Below are 7,371 nucleotides of genomic sequence, written 5' to 3' on the forward strand. Positions count from 1 at the left end.
AAGATTGCCCGACATTTACGTGCTACAAATGTGAGGAGAGGGGACACTTTGCAAGGGATTGCAATGCGGTTAGGTGCCCGGAGTGTCAAGAGATTTTAAATAAATGTGAATGCTGGATGGAGGGAGAGGAAGGAGGAAGGGAAAAACAGGTAGGCGGACAGGTGCATGAAGGAAACAACGAGGAGGATGGACAAAGTGATGAGCGACAAGAGGAAGAAGAACAGAGCAACAGTGAAGAAGGAGAAAGAGAAAAAAACAACAGTAAGAATGATGAACAAACAACGGAGCAGAACACTCAATGGAATGAAATGGAAATATCGGACAGTTTTAATACTTTTATGGAGGACGTGGAGAGGGATGGAAATGGAAAGATGGATCAAAATAAAGAAATGGACAGTGAGGAAGAAATAAAGGTGGACAACATGGACAAAGACAGAGGGGGGAGAGGACAAAGAAGTAGAAGAACATTGAAGGTAAAACCAAATTTGGAAGGTGCAAGGAAAAAAATAATGACTGAAATGAACAGATATGATGTGTTAAGGGGCTTGGAGGGAGACAATGGTGAATAATGGTTTTTAAGTATTTATTTGTCTTTCTTTTAATGGTTTTAAGTTGTGTTACTTTTAATGCAAGAGGACTGTTGGATATTGGAAAATTTGAAAAAGTAAAAGAGAAATGTAAAAGGGAAGATATTATTGCTTTACAAGAAACAAACTGGAGAGAAAATGTTATGAATGATTTTAAAAAGAGATGGGAGGGTGGTATTTTATATAATAATGGAGATGGGAGGTTTGGGAGAGGTGTGGCTTTTTTAATGAAGGATGATGTTTTTAAAGTGAGTAAAGTTGTATACAAGGACAGGTTGGGGAAATGTATGGTAGTAGGGACAAAATATGAAGGAAGAGACTTGATTTTAGTAAATGTACATGCACCAGTGGAGGAGAAGGAAAAGAAAGAGTTTTTTAATGTTTTAAGAAATATTGTAAATAAGTATAAAGAAATAATAATGATGGGGGATTTTAATACAGTTTTTAGTAAACAAGATATGGCTGAGGGAATGGTTTTTAAAACTGATACGGGAAGGAAAGAATTAAAAGCATTAATGGAGGAAAATAATATGATAGATGTGTGGAGAGAAAGGAATGAACAGAAAAAAGAATTTAAGGAGACAGATAGTGGGAAGTTTTGTATGCCAAACTAGAATTGATTTTGTTTTATGTAGTAGAAATGTGGAGAATTTTATTGAAAAGATTAAGTATGAGGAAACAAGTTTTAGTGATCACAAGTTTTTATTTTTTATTGTAGACTGGAGTAAAATGCAAAGGGGGCCGGGAGTATGGATTTTAAATACGCGGATTTTAAAGAATGAAGATTATGTTGCAAAAGTTAAAGAAATTATAGAAAAAGAAAGGGAAAATGGAATGTATGAAGAGGATAAGAGAATATGGTGGGAGAATGTAAAGTTTTTAATCAAAAAATTCTCGATCAGATATTGTAGCTTAATACAGAAATGTAAAAGATACAAAGAAAAAGAAATAAAAGTAAGTTTGGAAAAGGAATTGAATAAAGAAAATAAAGACATACAAAAGATAAAGGAAATAGAGGGAAAACTGAAAGAAATAGAAGAAAAAGAATATGAGGGAGCGAGGCTAAGAAGCAAAGCAAAATATGTGGTGGAAGGAGAAAAATGTACAAAGTTCTTTTTTGATCTGGAAAAAAAGAAAGGGAAAGCTGAAACGATAAAAGAAATAAGAGGGAAAAATGGGGAAATTGTAGAAGGGAATGAGAGAATTTTAGAAGAAATAAAGTTTTTTTTATGAGGATCTGTTTAGTGCAAGAGGTGTGGAAGAGGAGGAAAAAAAGAAATTGTTGAATCAGATAAAAGCAAAAGTAAGCGAGGAAGACAAAAAAGAATGTGACCAATAAATCAACTGAATAAAAAGAAAAGTCCAGGTATAGATGGTTTGGGAACTGAATTTTATATATGTTTTAAAGAAGTTTTAGTTAAGATTTTAAAGGAGGTTTTTATAGACAGCTTTGAGAAAGAAGAAATTAATGAAAGAACAAGGATGGGTTTAATGAAACTGATATATAAAAAGAAAGGAGAAAAGGTAGATTTAAAAAACTATAGACCGATCACAATGTTGAACACAGATTTTAAGATTTTAGCGAAGGTTTTAGCAAACAGGTTAAAGGAAGTAATGCCAAGTATAATTAAAACAAATCAAGCGTATGGAGTAAAAGGAAGAGATATAGCTGATATAACGATGAGTATAAGGGACAAAATTTGGTATATGAAAGAAAAAAAAGTAGGAGGATATGTAATTAGTTTGGACTTCGAGAAAGCGTTTGATAGGGTTGAGCACAGATATTTATTTGAGATTTTAAGGAGTTTTGGTTTTGGGGAGAATTTTATTAAATGGATTGAGATTTTATATAAGGGTGCACTAACAAAGATAAAATGTAATGGATTTTTAACAGATTGTTTTAAAATAACACGGTCAATTAGACAGGGTTGTCCGCTTTCTGCGTTATTATATTCACTTGTTTCAGAACCGCTAGGATTGGCAATTAGACAAAAAGAGGGAATACATGGGATTGAAATAGAAGAAAATAAAGCTGAGGGGAAAGTTTTTCAATATGCTGATGATACGACAATAATTGTAAAGGGAAAAGGGAGTGTTAAAGAAGTAATGAATGTTGTAAATGAGTATTGTAGAGGGTCTGGAAGTAAAGTAAATGAGGACAAAACAGTATATATGCGATTTGGTAAAGCTATGGTTTTAACAGATTGTTTTAAGTTCAAGGAAGTTGAAGAAATGAGGATTTTAGGAGTTTTAATGGGGAAGAATGAAAGGAAAGTGAGAGATGAAATGTGGGAGCAACTAGTTACAGATATAGAGAGGAGGTTAAATTTTTGGAAATTAAGAACTTTAAACTTGAAGGGGAAGGTTTTAATATTGAATGTTTTAATGGTTTCTAAACTTTGGTATATTTTATATGTGTCTGAAATGCCGTTATGGACAGAACAGAGGTTGAAGAAATGTTTTCTTGACTTTTTATGGGAGGGGAAGCCAGCGAGAATTGCACATAACACGATTTTAGGAGCGGTGGAAAAGGGAGGCTTAGGTTTAATGGATGTGGAACAACGAAAACATGCTTTGAGAGTTAAAATTGTTAAGAAATACCTAAATGAAGAAAACAAAACTGAGTGGAAGAAGACAATGGAATACTTTTTAAATAAATGTGGTGGTTTTAACATGGGGAATGGAATTTTATGGATGAAAACAAAAATTTGGATGACAGAAGGATTACCTGGTTTTTATAGAGAAATTTTTAGTGCTTGGGGAAAGTTTTTAGCAAAAGTTGAGTATGATCCACATGGGAGAGAAAGCATTTTAAATCAACCTCTGTTCTTAAACAAAAACATTTTAAAACAAGGGAAAGAGATATTTTTTAAGAAATGGATGGAAGTGGGGATAACGAGAGTGAGAGATGTTTTATATGAGTTTAAAGAGGGTTTTTTACCAACACAATATGTCATAGACGCAATGGAAATAGCAAAAGAAGAATACAGCAATCTGGAAATAACAAACAAATATGACATCATTAAACACGCGATACTAAAAGACTGGATTAAAAGAATAGAGTGTATGGAAGAAGAGCCAAAAGAAAAGAACATTTATGTGAAACTGGGGGAAAATTTGTGTGATTTTAAAGAATGTACTGTAAAAATGTTTTATTGTGTTTTTAGAGATGGTGTTTTTAAGGAGCCAATTGTAAATAAGTACTGGGTGCAGAAATTCAAAGATTTAAAAGAAGAAAGTATATGGAGAAACATGAGGGGAAAATGTGTGGAGACAAAATTAGAATGTTTGGATTATTTTATAAGACATAAAGTGGTTTTTACTGAGTCTATTTTAAATAAAATCGGGATGGCACAAAATGCAATGTGGAAAGTGTGCCAAGAAAAGGAAGAATGGATTTTACATATGTTTTTATATTGTAAAGAATTGGAGGATTTTTTAAAGAAGTGTAAATGTGTGGTTAAAGAATTGACTGTGGAGTGGGATGAAAATGGAATGGAATGGAACAGAGTGGTGATGTTTGGATGGGAAAAGAAGTGTCGAAACAAAACGTTTATAAATCTGTGGCTGATGTTGATGAAAAGTGCAATATGGGAAAGAAGAATTGTGGCGAAAAAAGAAAAAATTGTGTTGGATGTTTGGAATGTGTTTAAAAGAAAAACAGAAGAGTACATGGAAAGACTTTATGTGTATTTTAAATGTGAAAATATGTTAGATGCTTTTTATCGTGTTTTTACCCCACAAGTTTGTTGTGTTTTAAAGGATCTAATGTGGAAGCTGCCGGGGAGTGAAGGAGTTTTCTGAATTATTTATGTAAATGGATGATGTAAGGTAAAAGTGTGATATGTGATTTAAAGGAGAAATGTGATGTAAAGAAGATTTGTGATGTAAAGGAGATTTGTGATGTAAAAGAGAAATGTGGTGTGAAGGAGATATGTGATGTAAAGATGATATGTGATTTTTATTGTATTATTTATTGTATTGTATTTTAATGATTGAAATTTCTTAATAAAAAAAAAAAAGCACGCCCGATCTCGTCTGATCTCGGAAGCTAAGCAGAGTAGGGCCTGGTTAGTACTTGGATGGGAGACCGCCTGGGAATACCAGGTGCTGTAAGCTTTATGTTTTGTTTCAAAAAAAAAAAAAAGAGTGTCTGAATACCTTAAGTAGCCCACTATTGGCAGCAGTTTTCGCTTACGGCCATACCACTCTGAGCACGCCCGATCTCGTCTGATCTCGGAAGCTAAGCAGAGTAGGGCCTGGTTAGTACTTGGATGGGAGACCGCCTGGGAATACCAGGTGCTGTAAGCTTTATGTTTTTCTGAAAGTATAAAGAATGTCTTAAATAGCCCACTCTTGGCAGCAGTTTTCGCTTACGGCCATACCACTCTGAGCACGCCCGATCTCGTCTGATCTCGGAAGCTAAGCAGAGTAGGGCCTGGTTAGTACTTGGATGGGAGACCGCCTGGGAATGCCAGGTGCTGTAAGCTTTATGTTTTTCTGAAAGTATAAAGAATGTCTTAAATAGCCCACTCTTGGCAGCAGTTTTCGCTTACGGCCATACCACTCTGAGCACGCCCGATCTCGTCTGATCTCGGAAGCTAAGCAGAGTAGGGCCTGGTTAGTACTTGGATGGGAGACCGCCTGGGAATACCAGGTGCTGTAAGCTTTATGTTTTGTTTCAAAAAACAAAAAAAACAAAAAAAAAACAAAAGAGTGTCTGAATACCTTAAGTAGCCCACTCTTGGCAGCAGTTTTCGCTTACGGCCATACCACTCTGAGCACGCCCGATCTCGTCTGATCTCGGAAGCTAAGCAGAGTAGGGCCTGGTTAGTACTTGGATGGGAGACCGCCTGGGAATACCAGGTGCTGTAAGCTTTATGTTTTTCTGAAAGTATAAAGAATGTCTTAAATAGCCCACTCTTGGCAGCAGTTTTCGCTTACGGCCATACCACTCTGAGCACGCCCGATCTCGTCTGATCTCGGAAGCTAAGCAGAGTAGGGCCTGGTTAGTACTTGGATGGGAGACCGCCTGGGAATACCAGGTGCTGTAAGCTTTATGTTTTTCTGAAAGTATAAAGAATGTCTTAAATAGCCCACTCTTGGCAGCAGTTTTCGCTTACGGCCATACCACTCTGAGCACGCCCGATCTCGTCTGATCTCGGAAGCTAAGCAGAGTAGGGCCTGGTTAGTACTTGGATGGGAGACCGCCTGGGAATACCAGGTGCTGTAAGCTTTATGTTTTTCTGAAAGTATAAAGAATGTCTTAAATAGCCCACTCTTGGCAGCAGTTTTCGCTTACGGCCATACCACTCTGAGCACGCCCGATCTCGTCTGATCTCGGAAGCTAAGCAGAGTAGGGCCTGGTTAGTACTTGGATGGGAGACCGCCTGGGAATACCAGGTGCTGTAAGCTTTATGTTTTGTTTCAAAAAAAAAAAGAGTGTCTGAATACCTTAAGTAGCCCACTCTTGGCAGCAGTTTTCGCTTACGGCCATACCACTCTGAGCACGCCTGATCTCGGAAGCTAAGCAGAGTAGGGCCTGGTTAGTACTTGGATGGGAGACCGCCTGGGAATACCAGGTGCTGTAAGCTTTATGTTTTGTTTCAAAAAAAAAAAAAGAGTGTCTGAATACCTTAAGTAGCCCACTCTTGGCAGCAGTTTTCGCTTACGGCCATACCACTCTGAGCACGCCCGATCTCGTCTGATCTCGGAAGCTAAGCAGAGTAGGGCCTGGTTAGTACTTGGATGGGAGACCGCCTGGGAATACCAGGTGCTGTAAGCTTTATGTTTTGTTTCAAAAAAAAAAAAGAGTGTCTGAATACCTTAAGTAGCCCACTCTTGGCAGCAGTTTTCGCTTACAGCCATACCACTCTGAGCACGCCCGATCTCGTCTGATCTCGGAAGCTAAGCAGAGTAGGGCCTGGTTAGTACTTGGATGGGAGACCGCCTGGGAATACCAGGTGCTGTAAGCTTTATGTTTTTTTTCAAAAAAAAAAAAAAAAAAAAAAAGAGTGTCTGAATACCTTAAGTAGCCCACTCTTGGCAGCAGTTTTCGCTTACGGCCATACCACTCTGAGGGCGCTAGAGAGCGTAAAGGAAGTGAGGTGGCTGCAGACAGGAGAGGAAGGCTCTCCATTTTGTTTTTTCTACTTTTGTTTGTTTTCTTTGTTTCTTTTTACTTTAAGGTAGTTTTTCTTTTTTTTTCTGTTTTAAACCACCTAAAAGCAGCATCTTGCTGTCTGGAGGGTGGTTAAACTTTTTTCCTTTTTTACGATATGGACGGATTAATGGATAATGACACTGGACTGGCAAGAGGAACACGAACGGCAAACGACACTGGACTGGACAAACGTTTAAGAGCTGGAAATGGAAATCATGAAGTAAGAGGAAAGTTTGTTGAACGAAAATATTTGAAAGAAGCTACAGTTATTTTGAATGTGCAAAATGTGACTGAGGTGAGAGTGGAGGACATTATTAAAGCGGTAAAAGAACAATGTGGAAATGGCAAAATTTTAGCACTAAGACCAAGACAAGGCAAAGAATACGAACTGACAATGGAAAAAGAAGAGGAGTGTGACAAACTAATTGATGGACTGACAATAAAAGGAGTGAACTGTGAAGTAAAAAATTTGCATAACCGGGATTATGTTGTTTCCTTCATGCACCTGCCCGTCTACCTGGATGACAAAAAGATTTTAGAAAAATTGGAGGGTTGGGGAGTTGATCCCATATCTAATATTAAGAGAAGATGCTACCCGGGCACTGATATCGAGGACGGAAC

General features: G+C 37.3%; 9 non-coding genes and 1 pseudogene across 9 annotated transcripts; all 10 read left to right on the forward strand.

Moving 5' to 3' along the window:
• The first annotated feature begins 4,779 nt into the window (after positions 1-4,779).
• LOC137018139 (5S ribosomal RNA) lies at positions 4,780-4,898 on the forward strand. Its single transcript, XR_010894792.1, has one exon. It is a non-coding gene; the product is annotated as a 5S ribosomal RNA (ribosomal RNA).
• Positions 4,899-4,958: 60 nt separating this feature from the next.
• On the forward strand, positions 4,959-5,077 carry LOC137018153 (5S ribosomal RNA). The gene has a single exon (XR_010894805.1). It is a non-coding gene; the product is annotated as a 5S ribosomal RNA (ribosomal RNA).
• A 60-nt stretch (positions 5,078-5,137) lies between these two features.
• Positions 5,138-5,256, forward strand: LOC137018140 (5S ribosomal RNA). The gene has a single exon (XR_010894793.1). It is a non-coding gene; the product is annotated as a 5S ribosomal RNA (ribosomal RNA).
• Positions 5,257-5,346: 90 nt separating this feature from the next.
• LOC137018141 (5S ribosomal RNA) lies at positions 5,347-5,465 on the forward strand. The gene has a single exon (XR_010894794.1). It is a non-coding gene; the product is annotated as a 5S ribosomal RNA (ribosomal RNA).
• Positions 5,466-5,525: 60 nt separating this feature from the next.
• On the forward strand, positions 5,526-5,644 carry LOC137018143 (5S ribosomal RNA). Its single transcript, XR_010894795.1, has one exon. It is a non-coding gene; the product is annotated as a 5S ribosomal RNA (ribosomal RNA).
• A 60-nt stretch (positions 5,645-5,704) lies between these two features.
• Positions 5,705-5,823, forward strand: LOC137018144 (5S ribosomal RNA). The gene has a single exon (XR_010894796.1). It is a non-coding gene; the product is annotated as a 5S ribosomal RNA (ribosomal RNA).
• A 60-nt stretch (positions 5,824-5,883) lies between these two features.
• Positions 5,884-6,002, forward strand: LOC137018145 (5S ribosomal RNA). The gene has a single exon (XR_010894797.1). It is a non-coding gene; the product is annotated as a 5S ribosomal RNA (ribosomal RNA).
• A 70-nt stretch (positions 6,003-6,072) lies between these two features.
• LOC137018203 (5S ribosomal RNA) lies at positions 6,073-6,181 on the forward strand (annotated as a pseudogene).
• A 72-nt stretch (positions 6,182-6,253) lies between these two features.
• LOC137018146 (5S ribosomal RNA) lies at positions 6,254-6,372 on the forward strand. Its single transcript, XR_010894798.1, has one exon. It is a non-coding gene; the product is annotated as a 5S ribosomal RNA (ribosomal RNA).
• A 71-nt stretch (positions 6,373-6,443) lies between these two features.
• On the forward strand, positions 6,444-6,562 carry LOC137018149 (5S ribosomal RNA). Its single transcript, XR_010894801.1, has one exon. It is a non-coding gene; the product is annotated as a 5S ribosomal RNA (ribosomal RNA).
• Positions 6,563-7,371: the final 809 nt, after the last annotated feature.

Source organism: Chanodichthys erythropterus, chromosome 3, assembly GCF_024489055.1.
Source record: "Chanodichthys erythropterus isolate Z2021 chromosome 3, ASM2448905v1, whole genome shotgun sequence".
Lineage (NCBI taxonomy): Eukaryota > Metazoa > Chordata > Actinopteri > Cypriniformes > Xenocyprididae > Chanodichthys > Chanodichthys erythropterus.